Source organism: Triticum aestivum, chromosome 3A, assembly GCF_018294505.1.
Source record: "Triticum aestivum cultivar Chinese Spring chromosome 3A, IWGSC CS RefSeq v2.1, whole genome shotgun sequence".
Classification (NCBI taxonomy): Eukaryota; Viridiplantae; Streptophyta; class Magnoliopsida; order Poales; family Poaceae; genus Triticum; species Triticum aestivum.
The window spans coordinates 521,086,879-521,103,252 of NC_057800.1; positions in this window are offsets into that span (position 1 = coordinate 521,086,879).

Below are 16,374 nucleotides of genomic sequence, written 5' to 3' on the forward strand. Positions count from 1 at the left end.
AAGGCAATGGCGATGGGACAGCGGAGGATGACCCCTCCAAGAAGCAACCCAAGCGCCGACGTCAGCGGCGCTGCTCTAAGTCTCGCCAAAGCAAAAGCGGTGACACCGGCACATCAGATAATAGCACTCCGGACAGTGCCGAAGACGACAACAATCCCCTCGAGCAAGATTTAGGGCAGGAGGATGGAGAAGCTAGCCCTCCCTAGAGAGTGGCAGATGGAGAAGAGGAGGATGATAATTACATGACTCCCTTCGAAGACGAGGCAAGCCTCGACGATGACGAATTCTTCGTGCCTGAGGATCCCGTCGAATAAGAGCGCTTCAAGCGCCGGCTTATAGCCATGGCAAATAGCCTTAAGAAAAAGCAACAGCAGCTTCAAGCTGATCAAGATTTGCTAGCTGACAGATGGACTAAAGTCCTTGCGGCCGAGGAATATAAACTCGAATGCCCCTCCAAGAGTTACCCAAAGCACAGGTTGCTACCCTGACTAGAGGAGGAAGCACCAAAACCTACATCTCCAGCGTATGACGTGGCTGATCGGCCACCTCATGGCCGCAACAAAGAGGCATTCCAGCCAAAACTTCAGCCCGCACCCCGATGCCACTCAAATAAAAATGTCAAGGGATGGGGAAATATGCCAGACCTGCAAGACGTATTGGAGGACAAAGCAAAACACGCAAGATCGATCTACGGATCGCGAGGGTGCGCCACTATATGAGACGATAACCGTCACGCCAGATACAGTAAAAGTAAGGTCGACCGGGCCGAACACAGCGGACAAGACTCATTTGAGCTACGTCGTGATATAGCCCAGTACAGAGGTGTCGCACACCCCCTATGCTTCACAGACGAAGTAATGGATCATCAAATCCCAGAGGGTTTCAAACCCGTAAATATAGAATCATAAGACAGCACAACAGATCCTGCGGTATGGATCGAGGACTTCCTCCCGCACATCCACATGGCCCGCGGTGATGATCTACACGCCATCAAATACCTCCCACTCAAGCTCAAAGGACCAGCTCGGCATTGGCTCAGCAGCCTGCTAGCAGAATCCATTGGCTGTTGAGAAGATCTGGAAGTCACATTCCTTGACAACTTCCAGGGCACTTATGTGCGACCACCAGATGCCGATGACTTGAGCCACATAATTCAGCAGCCAGAGGAATCAGCCAGGCAATTCTAGACACGGTTCCTAACAAAGAAAAATCAAATCGTCGACTGTCCGGATGCAGAGGCCCTAATAGCTTTTAAGCACAACATCCGTGACGAGTGGCTCGCCCGGCACCTTGGCCAGGAAAAGCCGAAATCTATGGCAGCCCTCACGACACTCATGACCCGCTTTTGCGCGGGAGAAGACAGCTGGCTGGCTCGAAGCAATAACATACCAAAGAACCATGGTACTTCGGATACCAAGGATGGCAATGGCAGGTCATGTCGCAACAAACATAAGCGCCGCATTAACAGCGACAATACCAAGGATACGGCAGTCAATGCCGGATTCAAAGGCTCTAAACCCGGTCAGCGGAAAAAGCCATTCAAAAGAAGCACTCCGAGCCCGTCCAGTTTGGATCGTATACTCGATCGCTTGTGTCAAATACATGGCACCCCCAACAAGCCAGCCAACCACACCAACATGGATTGTTGGGTGTTCAAGCAGGCCAGCAAGTTAAATGCCGAAAACAAAGATAAGGGGTCACATAGCGATGACGAGGAGGAGCCCCGGCAGCCGAACACCGGAGGACAAAAAAGGTTCCCCCCACAAGTGCGGACGATGAACATGATATACGCAACCCACATCCTCAAGAGGGAGCGGAAGCGTGCGCTAAGGGACGTATATGCGTTAGAGCCAGTTGCCCCAAAGTTCAACCCATGGTCCTCTTGTCCGATCACCTTTGATCGCAGGGACCATGTAACACCCATGATGCGGCTATATCTCCCACGTGTTGGAGCACGACTTAGAGGCATAACCGCATTGTAGGCAATGTCGCAAGAGGGGTAACCTTTACACATCCCATGTACTGAATAAGAAAGAGGTACAGAGTTGGCTTACAATCGCCACTTCACACAATACATGAATATATCATTACATCATCCAGATGCAATCAAGGTCCGACTATGGAACCAAAACAAAAGAAGACCACCCCTAATGCTACAGATCCCCGATCGCCCCGACTGGGCTCCACTACTGATAAATTGAAACGAAACAACACAACGAACAAGATCTTCATCGAGCTCCTCCTTGAGCTTGGTTGCGTCACCTGTACAGTATCATCGGCACCTGCAAACTGGTTTTGGAAGTAATCTGTGAGTCATGAGGACTCAGCAATCTCACACCCACGAGATCAAGACTATTTAAGCTTATGGGTAGGAAAAGGGGTAGTGAGGTGGAGCTGCAGCAAGCACTAGCATATATGGTGGCTAACATACGCAAATGAGAGCGAGAAGAGAAGCAAAGCACGGTCGTGAACTAGAAGTGATCAAGAAGTGATCCTAAAACTACTTACGTTCAAGCATAACTCCAACATCGTGTTCACTTCCCGGACTCCGCCGAAAAGAGACCATCACGGCTACACACGCGGTTGATGCATTTTAATTAAGTGTCAAGTTTTCTACAACCGGACATTAACAAATTCCCATTTTCCCATTACCGCGGGAACGGCTTTCGAAAGTTCAAAACCCTGCAAGGGTGTCCCAACTTAGCCCATCACAAGCTCTCACAGTCAACGAAGGATATTTCTTCTCCCAGGACGACCCGATCAGACTCGGAATCCTGGTTACAAGACATTTCGACAATGGTAAACAAGACCAGCAAAGCCACCCGAATGTGCTAACAAATCCCAATAGGAGCTGCACATATCTCGTTCTCAGGATACACCGGATATTCCAAGGTTTCGGTAGGCCAGCCCAGAGTTGCCCCTGGTGGCCACCGGCAGCTGACAGGTTGGACCAACACTTAGAGGAGCACTGGCCCGGGGGTTTAAATAAAGATGACCCTTGAGTCTGCAGAACCCAAGGGAAAAAGGCTTAGGTGGCAAATGGTAAAACCAATGTTGGGCCTTGCTGGAGGAGTTTTATTCAAGGCGAACTGTCAAGGGGTTCCCATTATAGCCCAACCATGTAAGGAACGCAAAATCAAGGAACATAACACCGGTATGACAGAAACTAGGGCGGCAAGAGTGAAACAAAACACCGTGCATAAGGTCAAGCCTTCCACCCTTTACCAAGTATATAGATGCATTAATTAAATAAGAGATCTTGTGATATCCCAACATATAAATCATGTTCCAACAAGGAACAAACTCCATCTTCACCTGCAACTAGCAATGCTATAAGACAGGTTGACCAAAGCAGTAACATAGCAAAACAACGGTTTGCTAGGACAAGGTGGGTTAGAGGCTTGACATGGCAATATGGGAGGCATGATAAAGCATGTGGTAGGTATCGTAGCATAGGCATAGCAAAAGAGCGAGCATCTAGCAAGCAAAGATAGAAGTGATTTCGAGGGTATGGTCATCTTGCCTGCAAAGTTCTCCGAGAAGACGAAAGCTTGAACCTCGTAAGCATACTCAACGGGGACCTCGATCACAAACTCGTCTCCCGGCTCTACCCAAGGCAAGAACACAAGCAAAGGAAACACCAATGAACCACGGTGCAATGCGCAAGCAACATGGTGCAAAACATGGCATGATATGCGGGATGTGAAATGCAATGCATATGCGTGCTTCGGAAGGGAAAGATTGAACCAGGCCTCAACATGGAAAACCAAGAGTGCCGCTGGAAAGATGAGATGAGTTTGGTCGAAATCGATATAAAGATCACCGGAAACGGATGCAGGGTTTGCAAATGGCAAGCAAAACAATAATGGCACAAAGCTGTGATTAACAGCACGAAGCCATCTAAATGCATCAAGAACAACAAGCTACTGCACTCTAACATAGCAACAAATCACATGGCAGTGATCCACTCAAGATGCTTGACAAAAGATGAACACTGAGCTACGGCTAAATCACACAAGAGCAGGTTCAAACAAGCATGGCAAAAGTGCAAAAGATATCAGGTTCACAGACTTAGTGAAAATAACATGTCAGGATTTAACATCAGGAAGCAATGTTTAGAGCAAGATAACAACATGCTACAGGATCAGAACATGCCAAGGCAAGGCATGGCATGAAACTACACAAAGCATACAACAAAAGTCCCTTACTGACCATAAGCCAAAAGGGATCAGAAAATACAATGGCAACCATGTGAACCTAGCAAGTTTCGTTAACAGATTCAGACTTGGCAGAAAACTGGAACATGGCAAAACAGATTTACGTAGGCATGTTTGCGAGCTCGATGCACTCAACACAAGGCATTGCATGACAAACTAAGCATACACCCAGCAATTAGACATGGCATAGAAGCTAAACATGGAAAGAACAACCTCAAAGCATGCATGGATCAACTACAACAACCTCGGCAAAATTGCTTAACATGTAAACAATCTGCCAGGAACATTTTATAGCAAAAATAGAGCAAGATTGAGTCATGTTAGGTACTCCATAATTGCAAACAAAGACATTGATGGATAGAGCATAACAATATCTCAAAATCATCCTTACTGAACATACTCAAACAAGGCATGGATCACTCTGTAGCAGCATGAATACATGGCATAAAAATAACATCAGGGAAATGACTTAGAAGAATTCTATGTCCCTGAAATCAGCAACATCACGAGAGCTACTTTGCATGCTTGTGCTAGTCACCACATTGATCACAAAAATACATGGCATACACCCCAGTAAAGATGACATGGCCAGTGGGGAACTGGGCTGGGCCGTCGGCGAGCTGGGTCGAGGAGGAGGTGGCCCACGCGGGGCCCCCGAGCGGTGTGAGAGGGACGAGCGGGACGAGCTCCCAGCTCGATCCCGAGCAATGGCAGCGGCGGCGCATGGAGGACCTTCGGCAAGGCCGGGGAGGCGAGGGAGCGGCAGATCCGGCGGGGCTTGGCTCCCCGGGACCGGATCCGGCCACGACGAGGAGGCGGCACTAGGGCACCGTGGTGGAGCAGCGGCGGGAGGCGGAGGCGGGGCTGGCGAGGTGCGGCGATGGTGCGGGGCGAGCGGGGCCACGCCGGCGAAGGGCGGCGAGGGTTCGGCGAGCGGGCGCGGGCGGCGGCATGCTCGAGGCTCGGGTCCGGCCCGTGGCGGACTCGCGATGGGCTTCGGCGTGCCCGTGCGGTGGAGGGAGCTGGAGAGGCAATGTGGCCAGCAGTGGTTGGGCGATGGCGGCGGCGCTGCTGACGTGGCACACCCTCATTGGTCAGGCGACATGGCCGGCTGGACATGTCTGGCGCAGATGGGCATGTTCGGCGGCGAAATGGGAAGGAGGCTAGGGTTTGATCTGCGTGAAATTTCGGGGAGCGTCGGGGATATAACAATTTGTGTAAGCCGCCCTGGAGGGGCCGAGTTATGAAAAGAGGATTATCATGCAAAGCCCAGGATCAATCATAAAGATGGCGGTTCAATAAAGGGTCTAAAGCCCACGGATGACTTATGGCCCGTAGTGATAAACCGCCGTAGTGGCGTGACTTGTATCATAAGGTAGAATTAACTAGTCACCGAGCCGAACACTGTTTATGAGCCGGCCGGGACTCTGTAGGCCACCAGGCGTCAACCCATGTATATAAGGGGACGACACGGTGGCAGCTTAGGGGAAGAAAGAACCAAGTCGATAACCAAGCCGGCGAGTTGAGCCTGTTGGAGATCGAAACTTCAGAAATACCAATCCCAACTAGACATAGGCTTTTACCTTCATCATAAGGGGCTGAACTAGTATAAAAACTCTCTCGTGTGTCCTTTATCCCGATTAACCCCTTTAAGCTTCCTAGTGCGATGGCCCTATGACTAAGTCCTTGCTCTAGGACATCTGCCTTGTCAACTCCACGACAGTTGGCGCCCACCATGGGGCCAGCGCACGGTGGATTTGAGTTCTTGAAGGGCAACTTCAAAGGGCTCAAGGGATATGCTGTGGGCCGGATGACCAAGAGTCATCGCGGCAAACTCTACATCGACGACGAAGGCTGGGGCCCCGAGGCCAGCTCGAACGAGTACGGGTACCGGGTCCCCTTCAGCAGAATTCACGTCTTCATCGGCCGAATCGGCGAGTCAGGCCCTGATCCGGACGTCCACACCAACCTCATCGAAACGGCTCAGCGCACCGGGTTCGCCCATGTTCAGTCTGTCGTGAAGCATGCCTTCGTAGGCTGCATCCATGGCGGTGAATACTCTGAAGGATCGATGGAAGGCGGGGAGACGGCTATCTACTCTGATACTGCATCATCAACAGGTGAGACAGACTCGTTGTACCAGCTGCAAGACGGCATGCTCGGGGGCTGTTCCGATGGCAGCAGTATTCCGGACCCCATTGAGCCGCCGAATTGGGTCGGAGTCTTCATGGCGGGGATGCAGCCCGGGCAGAACTCCACCGCAGCGGCAGCAGCAGCTACCGGGTCGGCAGCAGCCGGGTCAGGAGACCCCGCGCGCCCCCCGGCTCAGGTTCTAATGGACCTCATGGATAGGCTGACGACTCTGTTGACCGCTGTGGTAGAACCGGCGGATAAAGCCCAGCACAACGCAGAAGTGGCATGCGTGTGGGAGGAGATGGTGAAAGCTAAGGAAAATCTAGCCGCGGAGGAAACCCGGATGGCAGCAGAACGAACAGCTCTGGAAGCTCGTGCTCAGCAACTTCAAGCAGAAACTTTTCGGCTCTCGGTGGATCTTAACACATCAAACGAGGTCATGAGGAGGAGGCATCAGAAAACTCAGTCACGTCTACCTTTAATGCTGGATCCGAGGAACCTGTTCCATACACCTAGGGCTGGGGGGAGCAACCCACCGGAGGCAAACCGGGTCACGACACCTGGTGCACCAGTTCAGCCATGCACAATGGAGCCACCTCATATAAATACAACTCCTCCTCGTTATGTATCAACACCTCCGGGTCACTTCTCCAACCCTATAGAAAACCTCATCGCAGCGTCGGCTCGTTTGGCGGCTCTCCCAATGGAAGGTGACTCGCCAGCAGCAATTGAAACCCGGAGGGTAAGAGAACTGCTTCAGACAGCTCTAGCCCAGCAGGATGCATACTCCTATAGTCGGGACAGAATTCATTCAACTCCTCGCCCAAGATGGAGCCCGAGTTATAGTAGGCACATGGAGTCCGCAGAGATGTCAAGTAATGCTCAACGCCACAACCGGCCATATAGGAGCGATGCAGCGAACGCTGCTTTTGAGGATCTAAAGGCACATCTGGCTGAGCCGCCGATCCTGGCTGCTCCAATTGAGAAAGAGCCGCTATTATTATACGTGGCTGCCGACTCACGTGCTGTTAGTGTGGCTATTGTGGTAGAGCACAAGGAGGCTGGCAAAGAGCATCCGGTTCGGCGGCCGGTTTATTATGTTAGTGAAGTGCAAATTGAGTCTAAGCAACGATATCCACATTGGCAGAAGCTTGTTTATGGGGTGTTCATGGCGAGCTGGAAGCTTAAACATTACTTTCAGGGACATCCAATCACTATGGTTATCTCTGCTCCTTTAGGAGATATTATTCAAAACAGAGAAGCCACGGGGCGAGTCACGAAGTGGGCAATTGAGCTTGGGTCTCATGGGTTGAAGTATGTTCCACGTACTGCAATTAAATCTCAAGCCCTGGTCGACTTCATCAATGACTGGACAGAGATGCAGATGCCGGAAGAGAAGCCAGACAACACGTATTGGACTATTCATTTTGATGGATCCAGGCAATTGGAAGGCTCGGGGGCTGGAGTCGTGTTGACTTCCCCATGAGGTGACAAATTTTGTTATGTGTTACGGTTGATGTTTCCTTGCACTAACAACGCAGCAGAGTATGAAGCCTTGCTCCATGGTCTTCGAGTGGCAAAAGAGATGAGCTTGAGTCATGTCAGATGTCTTGGTGACTCGGATCTAGTGGCTCAATAGGTATCTGGCAAGTGGGATTCCAAAGACCCTCTCATGGCGGCTTATCGCCGAGATGTTGATGCCGTTGCAGGATATTTTAAAGGTTATCAGGTGGAACACATTGACCGCCGAAAGAACGAAGTAGCTGATGCTTTAAGCCGATGGGGGTCTCAGCGTAAGCCGGTGCCACCTAACACCTTTTTGGATGTTTTGCATAACCCCTCTGTCAAGTTGCCCATAGAAGAAGATTTAGTTGTTCCTGACCCGGAGGCTCAGTTGGTGGCGGCTCTTCATGTCATCCCAGATTGGACGGTGCCTTTCTTGGCTTACATGACCCAGGGAGAGTTGCCAGCGGATGAGACCCTGGCTCGACAAATAACCCGGCGATCTAAGTCCATGACGATTTCAGATGGAGAGTTATTTCATCGCAGTGTTTTCGGAGCTTTTCAACGGTGTGTTTCTCCTAAAGAAGGTCAAGAAATCCTTCGTGAGATCCATGAAGGCGATTGTGGTCATCATGCCGGGTCAAAATCTTTAGTGGCCAAGGCATTTCTTCATGGTTTTTACTGGTTGACGGCTCATGCTGATGCGGAAGATCTGGTCAGTAGATGTGATGGATGTCAGAAATTTGCATGACGAGCACATGTGCCAGCTCAAGAACTCCGGATGATTCCAATCACTTGGCCGTTTATGGTTTGGGGACTTGACATGGTGGGACCTTTCATGAGGTCCAAGGATAAAAAGACGCATCTCCTGGTGGGCAGTTGATAAATTCACCAAGTGGGTTGAGGCAGAGCCTGTGAGCAAGTGTGACGCAGCCACGGCGGTTCAGTTCATGAAAAAAGTGATCTTCCGTTTCGGTTTTCCACACAGTATTATCACATACAATGGCACCAATCTGTCTCAAGGGGCTATGGAAGAGTTCTGTCAACGAGAACACATCCGGCTTGATGTTTCTTCTGTAGCTCACCCTCAATCCAATGGTCAAGCTGAGAGAGCCAATCAGGAAATTTTGAAAGGGCTCAAACCCCGGCTCATGGTTCCTTTATAACGAATGCCGGGTTGTTGGGTAGAGGAATTACCCTCGGTATTATGGAGTATCAACACTTTGCCCAATAGGTCTACGGGTTACACACCTTTCTTCATGGTTTATGGAGCAGAAGCAGTATTGCCTAGTGACCTCTGTCATGACTCGCCCCGTGTGACAGCTTATGTTGAAGCTAATAATGAACAAGCCAGACAGGATGCACTTGACTTGTTGGATGAAGAGAGAGACTTAGCAGCAGCTCGGTCGGCGATTTATCAACAAGACCTGCGCCGATACCACAGCCGCCGGGTTAAGTCCAGGACTTTTCAGGAAGGCGACTTGGTGCTCCGGCTCATCCAGGATCTCTCAGATGCACACAAATTATCCCCACCTTGGGAAGGACCCTTTGTGGTTAGTAAGAATTTAAACAACGGGTCATATTACCTCATTGACGTTCGAGAGCATGCAGACTCACATAAGTCGGAGGAGGAGACCCGCCGGCCGTGGAACATTGCTCAACTTCGGCCGTACTACACCTGAGCCACCGGCTCTCCTCATGTACATACGTTCACATTGTATATACCATGATAAGCAATAAAGTAAGACCATCTATCTCTTTTCTTTTCAAAGATTATGCATCTTTGTTAAATCTTATTTTTCAAATGACTATTAAGGAGCTGATCATATTTGAATCAAGTTTACCCTTTTTGTCCAGCTTATGATCGTATCCGAATCTAAGCTGTAATATCATGGTCACTTGGGGGCTTCCTGTTCAAACATAGGTCGTATTCGAACCAAAGAGAACATAGCTGTTGTAACCCTCTTGATCGGCTCAAGGCCAAACTCACTTGGGGGCCTCTTGATCATATCTGAATCATAGCTTAACCCCTCTTGAGTCAAACTTGGATCGTATTCGAATCAGGGTCGTTAAAAACCTCTCAAGGTCATTTGGGGGCTTCCTATTCAAACATAAGTCGTATTCGAACCAAAGAGAACATAGCTATCGGTACCCTCTTGATCGGCGCAACGCCAAAGCCACTAGGGCTATACGGTCATATTCGAACCTTAGATTAACCCCTTTGGTCCGGTTTACTGGTCGTATTCGAATCAGAAACCCCCAACCTTTTTGAATACAAGATTAAAATTATGCTTGTTATTTATTTCTTGCCTTTTAGTTTGTTGTTGTCTCAATATTACAAATAAATTAGCCTGGTCTTCTTCACCGGCTCACTTATTGGAAAACACAGTCGCCCGGGTCATTCAAGCCAGTGGTTCAAGGATCAAAAGGTATGAGCTACTAAGGTATAATGATCATTGCATTAACTTTTCATAAACATTAAATTCAATCACCCGGATTATTTAGACCGGCGATCTAAGGATCAACAGGGATAAGGTATGGTCATTACTTATACATACTTACCCGCTGTGTTAGCCAAAAGGTTCGTATTAGCCCTTATCTATTATTTGTCTCTACTATTATCGAGATAAATATATTGGATCTACATTCGGTGTTTAAACCCGTTTGGTTCTAAACCGCCATGCCAGTCTTTTCTTTGTATTTATAGGAGCAGAGTTCAAACATTGTAGAGACAAGCGTTAAGCGATGCATAAGCAAGCATTAAACATTGGCATCTGGAAATACAGATTCATGGATAAGTATTTTATGTGCGATGGCACAAGCAAACTTGCAGTGTTTTAACAGCTAAGCTATTACAAGGCTTTATAAAGCCCATGAAGATGTTCATTGTCCCTCCCTAGCCGGTTCACCATCTTGAGTCTGCTGGAAGTTGGATTTTTACCAATCGAAGCCATTCATGGCGAAAAATTCGGCTTCATCGTCAATCAGGCTGACCAGGTCAACCTCCGGGGCAAATGTATCTTCTCTCACTGGTGGGATCAAGTCTATTACTTTATATGAGGGAGGGGCCATCTTCTTATTCTCACTATCAAAACCCGCTGGTACTTATCCACATTGGTGTCATCTCCAAGACTAGTCACCTGAGGCCGGACTTCACGGACAGGTATAAAGTCATCTTGATCAAAAGGAGACCCATCCTCCTTCATGGTAGGATAGCCCCTTGCCACGTCCGCCGGGTCTAGGTCTGGCACCCAAGCCTTGGAGCGGCTTAGGGCAGTCAAAGCTTCGGCTCGCGCGCAGGAGCGTTTTACTTCTTGGAACCTGGCAGGAAGGATGGACAGCTTCTTCAGGACGTCACTCAACCGGTTAGGTCCTTGATTAGCAAGAGAGATAGTAGCTAGAGCCCGTTGTGCGCCGATATACAATTGTTCAACTAAAGTGTATACTACCTTCAGCTTAATCAACGGGTTATGGCTCAGATTCTTACTTTGCGGACCTACATATATTTTTAACAGAGTTAGTTGGCGGATTATACTCCGGTTTGGCAAAAAATATATGAAAGGCCAAATCAGGCAGCTTACTAAAGATAGCAGCGACCATCTGAGACACCCGGCCCTTTAAACCATTCAGCTCTGTTGAAATTTCTTTCAGAGCTATTTCGGCAATTTCAGCTCATCGGGTCAGAAGTGTTTTCTCATTTTCCCAAGTCTTCTCCTTGGCAGCAAAGTTGGTCTTCAAATTTTCCGTTGCAGAAAGGCTTATTTGCAGTTTAGAGTTGGAAGATTTGATTTCTGACTCCTGACTCGCCAGCCGGGTCTTTGCGTCAGTCAATTGAGAGTTTAGTTCAGACAAGGCATTCTGTGAAATGTTCAGATAAGTCAAGACTTGGTTTCAAATTCAAATATCCAAATTCAAGATTCAAGTCTCAAGTACTTTATGAATACACCACTTGACACTTTGGGGCTAATGTATACCAAATCAAATTTTTACAACTCTACAAACATATTTAAAGTCCCAAGTCCTTTACAAAGTAACAGCACTTGGCACTTGGGGGCTAATGTATGCAGTTCAGCAAGGTTATCAAGGTTAAACCGGAGCGTTAAATACTTTGAAGACAGTTTTCAATTCTAAAGTACTGATTCATTAATTATCAAAATAAACCGGTCCTTGGGGACTATAGGTGAAATTTTTGTTCTATCAATATCAGGCAAAGATTCAGAGGTAAAAGTCTCGGCCTATATTTTAAGTATACAGGATATTCCATTTCTCTCATAATCTGAAGACTTGGGGGCTGAGGGAATATTAGTAAACCGGAAACAACTTACCTCATACTTCAACTGAAGCTGCTTGACCATCTCGATCTTAGACTCACGACTGGAGTGTACATGACTGAGATAGCCGGATAAGATATCACTGGCATTGAGACAGTCGTAGTTGGCAACGTCAAAGCGAACCTTCTGCCTCTCCAATGCCTCTTGCTTTGCTGTACACCGAGCCAGCACTGTTGGGTTCCCCGGATCAACAAAGCGGCTCCCAGTAATTTGAACATCTTGAGCACGTGGAGACGGCGGGTCAGTTGAGCTTGATGGTCCAGCTGTGGAAGGATTCATAGTGGCTTCGTCAAGAGACGGCTCTGGAAGATTTGCTTCATTGACAATAGGCGGGTTTTCTGGGCCATCAGTTAATGGAGAAGGCGCCTAGCCGGGTCAGATGCCAGCACTGGCGGGTCTTCCGCCGGTTTTGCTGCCTTCGCCTTCTTGGATTTAGCCTAGCCGCTAAGGAAAAAATATTGCAGGATTGTTAGCATCAAGATGCAATTGAGCAACCCGGAAGAAAAGAGGATTTCTGGTTACCCAGTAGCAGTCTTGAAAGCCAGAAATTTTGTTTGTGATGAGTTGCCTGAGGAACGAGACACCTCCTAAAAAGATAAAAGAAAGGAGTTAAAGGAAATACAAGGAGCAGGATTCATTAAAACGGGTTAAAGACAGCAATAAGTAAACCTCGTTCGGGCGTTTCCGAGCGGTCTGTTGAAGGACAACAGCCGGTTCATCTTCAATCCCAACTTCACGGCGGTTTTCATGTTGCTGATTTTTCAAATGAAAGTTGGGATCCAAGTGAGCTAAGGGGTTAGAAAACCTTACTTTACAGATCACTCGTCGAACTTTGTGTCTTGGTAAGGGCTCTGAGTCAGAGGAAATGATAGTTACCTCTGCTTCCCCGGCCTGATTGGCCCCAGTGTCATCCTGGTAAGGATCAGTGTCAATAAGATTGTTAAAAAAATTGGCCAAGGGAATCAAGGGCTACCTCTGAGTCAGACGTGTCATCAAGTTTCATTAAATCTTCAGGAGTGGTCTTCTTTTTCTTCTTCGATCTCCTGGTCGATTTCTTGGCGTTCCTGGCAGCGAGTTTCGCCTTCTTGGCAGCTTCGTGATCATATTTCACTTTCCAAAAGTCAGAGTTGGCCTACAAAGACAGGAGGAAGGATCAGTGATAAACAATACGGCTGGACAAAATACAAAGGAAAAAGATCATAATATCCTTACTTCTGGTACCGGGTTAAGTTTACAGAAGGGATTTAACCCAACAACACTACAATCTTCATACTTTGCATTCACCAAAAGATTTGACATTGCGACAATGTCCTCCTCGATTAGTTGAACCGGGGTATGGCGAAGAGAGTCGTCCGGGTCTCCACCATATTCATACATCAATTTTGAACGACGGCTTAATGGAATAATCCACCATGAGATCCAGCAGCCGGTTAGGTCGACTCCGGTTAAACCGTTCCCCAACAAACCGTTGATTCTTTTGATAGATGGAAGCAACTTCTTGCGTTCAGCAACGGTAAGTTTATCTGGCAGTGTGAACTTGGATTCAAGACGATCGGGGTGGTAATCCGACAGTGGCTTCTCGTTGGCGGGTGAGATGTCCTGACAGTAAAACCAAGTTTGGTTCCAATCCTTTGGGTGACTTGGCAAAACTATGAGAGGGAAGACAGCACCCTGTCGGTGCTGAATTGAGATGCCTCCAAGCTCTAAGCTAAGGCCGTTGGTGCACTCGTTCTACTGGTTCAGATAGAAGTATTCTCTACATAGTTCCACAGTCGGCTCTTGCTGAAGATATACCTCACAGAGCACTTGGAAGTTACAAATATTGGATATGGAATTGGGCCCAATGTCCTGAGGATGGAGTTTGAAAAAGTGAAGAACTTCTCTGAAAAACTTTGAACCGGGCGGTGAGAAGCCACGGTTCATGTGGTCAGTAAAGACGATCACTTTGCCGTCTTTTGGATTGGGTCGTTCTTCTTCTGGGTCAGGAGCACGATAAGACATGATGCTTTTTTAGGGCAGAAACCCGATGAGGAAGAACTCTTTTAAACGATACTCAGTTATGGTTGAGGGACCCAATTGCAGATGGTGGGTGTCTTTGACGGCATGATGTGCAAGGGACTGAAAAAGAAAAAACAACATGCCGGTTCAGTTTACGGCAAAATTAACAGTTAAAGGTTGAAGATGTAAAACAAGTAACGGCGGCTTAACTAAGGGCTAATGACATATAAGGAAAAGAAAGCCGGAGTGGTAAGCCGCCATGACTACAGATTTTCTCAGAAAGCATATTCAGCCAAGTGTTGGCATAAACAAGTTTCACCAAGCTATCATTATTATTTTGGATCAAAAGGCTGTCCCGAAAAGAAAATATTCTAGACCTAAAAATCCAGTACAAATGAGTTCGTTAGCTATAACGAAGCATCTATACAGGAAAAAGGGATCTATTTGCATTTAAAATGGGTGTGAAACAGCTACTGCAGCAGTTCTACACTATCTAACGATCAGGAAAGGGCATCGGAGGTGAAATCTATCAAGGGTCTGTAACGGGCGGCGACGAACACCGATGAACTCGAGAAGTCGTAATGCAGATCTAAGGCGGAGAAGGAAAGGGACTTACGGATGCAAAGCTGCTGTGGAGGTTCGTCGCGTTTCTCTGGTCAAATCAGGTCGATGCAGCAGCCTGAGGTGGAGAGGACGAGGAGATCTGCGGCGGTGGCGGCAGAGCTCGAGCGGCAGAGAAACAGTGAGAGGAGGAAGACGATCGAAGGGGGAGAATGAAAAAGACCTAGGTCGTGCTTACTTATAAGGAAAGGCTGACTGAGATGGCGCAAGAAACGAGTAGACCGAACATCATTATCCATCAACTCCAACGCCTCGGTTTTCGGGATGGTCAGTAAAGGCAAAGATCCGTTGAGGATATGACGGAGTAAAAGAAAAATGAATTTAATGGAAGCTGACGTCACAGTGGGTTACCGCGGATCCAGAAGATGATGTCACGGCGGGTTATAACTTATGCACGCACAGAAGACATAAGGCTTGTTTCTTAAGGTATTTTAAGATTGACATGAACCGGTTCAAATCAATCTGGGGCCTAATGTCGGGGATATAACAATTTGTGTAAGCCGCCCTCGAGGGGCCGGGTTATGAAAAGAGGATTATCATGCAAAGCCCATGATCAATCATAAAGATGGCGGTTCAGTAAAGGGTCTAAAGCCCACGGACGACTTATGGCCCGTAGTGATAAACCGTCGTAGTGGCGTGACTTGTATCATAAGGTAGAATTAACTAGTCATCGAGTTGGACACTATTTATGAGCCGGCCGGGACTCTGTAGGCCACCAGGAATCAACCCATGTATATAAGGGGACGACCCGGTGGCAGCTTAGGGGAAGAAAGAACCAAGTCGATAACCAAGCCGGTGATTTGAGCCTCTTGGAGATTGAAACTTCAGCAATACCAATCCCAACTAGACGTAGGATTTTACCTTCATCATAAGGGGCCGAACTAGTATAAAACTCTCTCGTGTGTCCTTTGTCCTGATTAACCCCTTTAAGCTTCCTATTGCGATGGCCCTACGACTAAGTCCTTGCTCTAGGGCATCTGCCGTGTTAACTCCACGACAGGGAGGGACACAAATTTATAGGTAGAGGGAGCTAGGAGGCTCCAAATGAGGTGCGGTTTTTGGCCACGCGATCGTGATCGAATGACCGAGAGGATGGAGGGGGTTTGGATGGGTTTTGGGCCACTTTGGAGAGGTGTTGGGCCGCAACACACACGAGGCCTTGACGGTTCCTTGGTTAACCGTTGGAGTATCAAACGAAGTCGAAATGGCACGAAACTTGACAGGCGGTCTACCGGTAGTGAACCAGGGCCGCTTGGCAAGTCTCGGTCCAATCCGAGAACGTTTAACACCCGCACACAAAAAGAGACAAAAGGGAACGCCGGAGGACATAGGAGCGCCGGATTGCAAAACGGACAACGAGAAAAATGCTCGGATGCATGAGACGAACATGTATGCAAATGCAATGCACATGATGACATGATATGAAATGCATGACACGCAAAAAAATGAATAGGCAACAACAGCGAATAACTGGAGGACACCTGGCGCAACGGTCTCGGGGCGTTACAACACTCCACCACTACGAGAGGATCTCGTCCCGAGATCTAGAATGGCACCGGAGGGGAAAACGA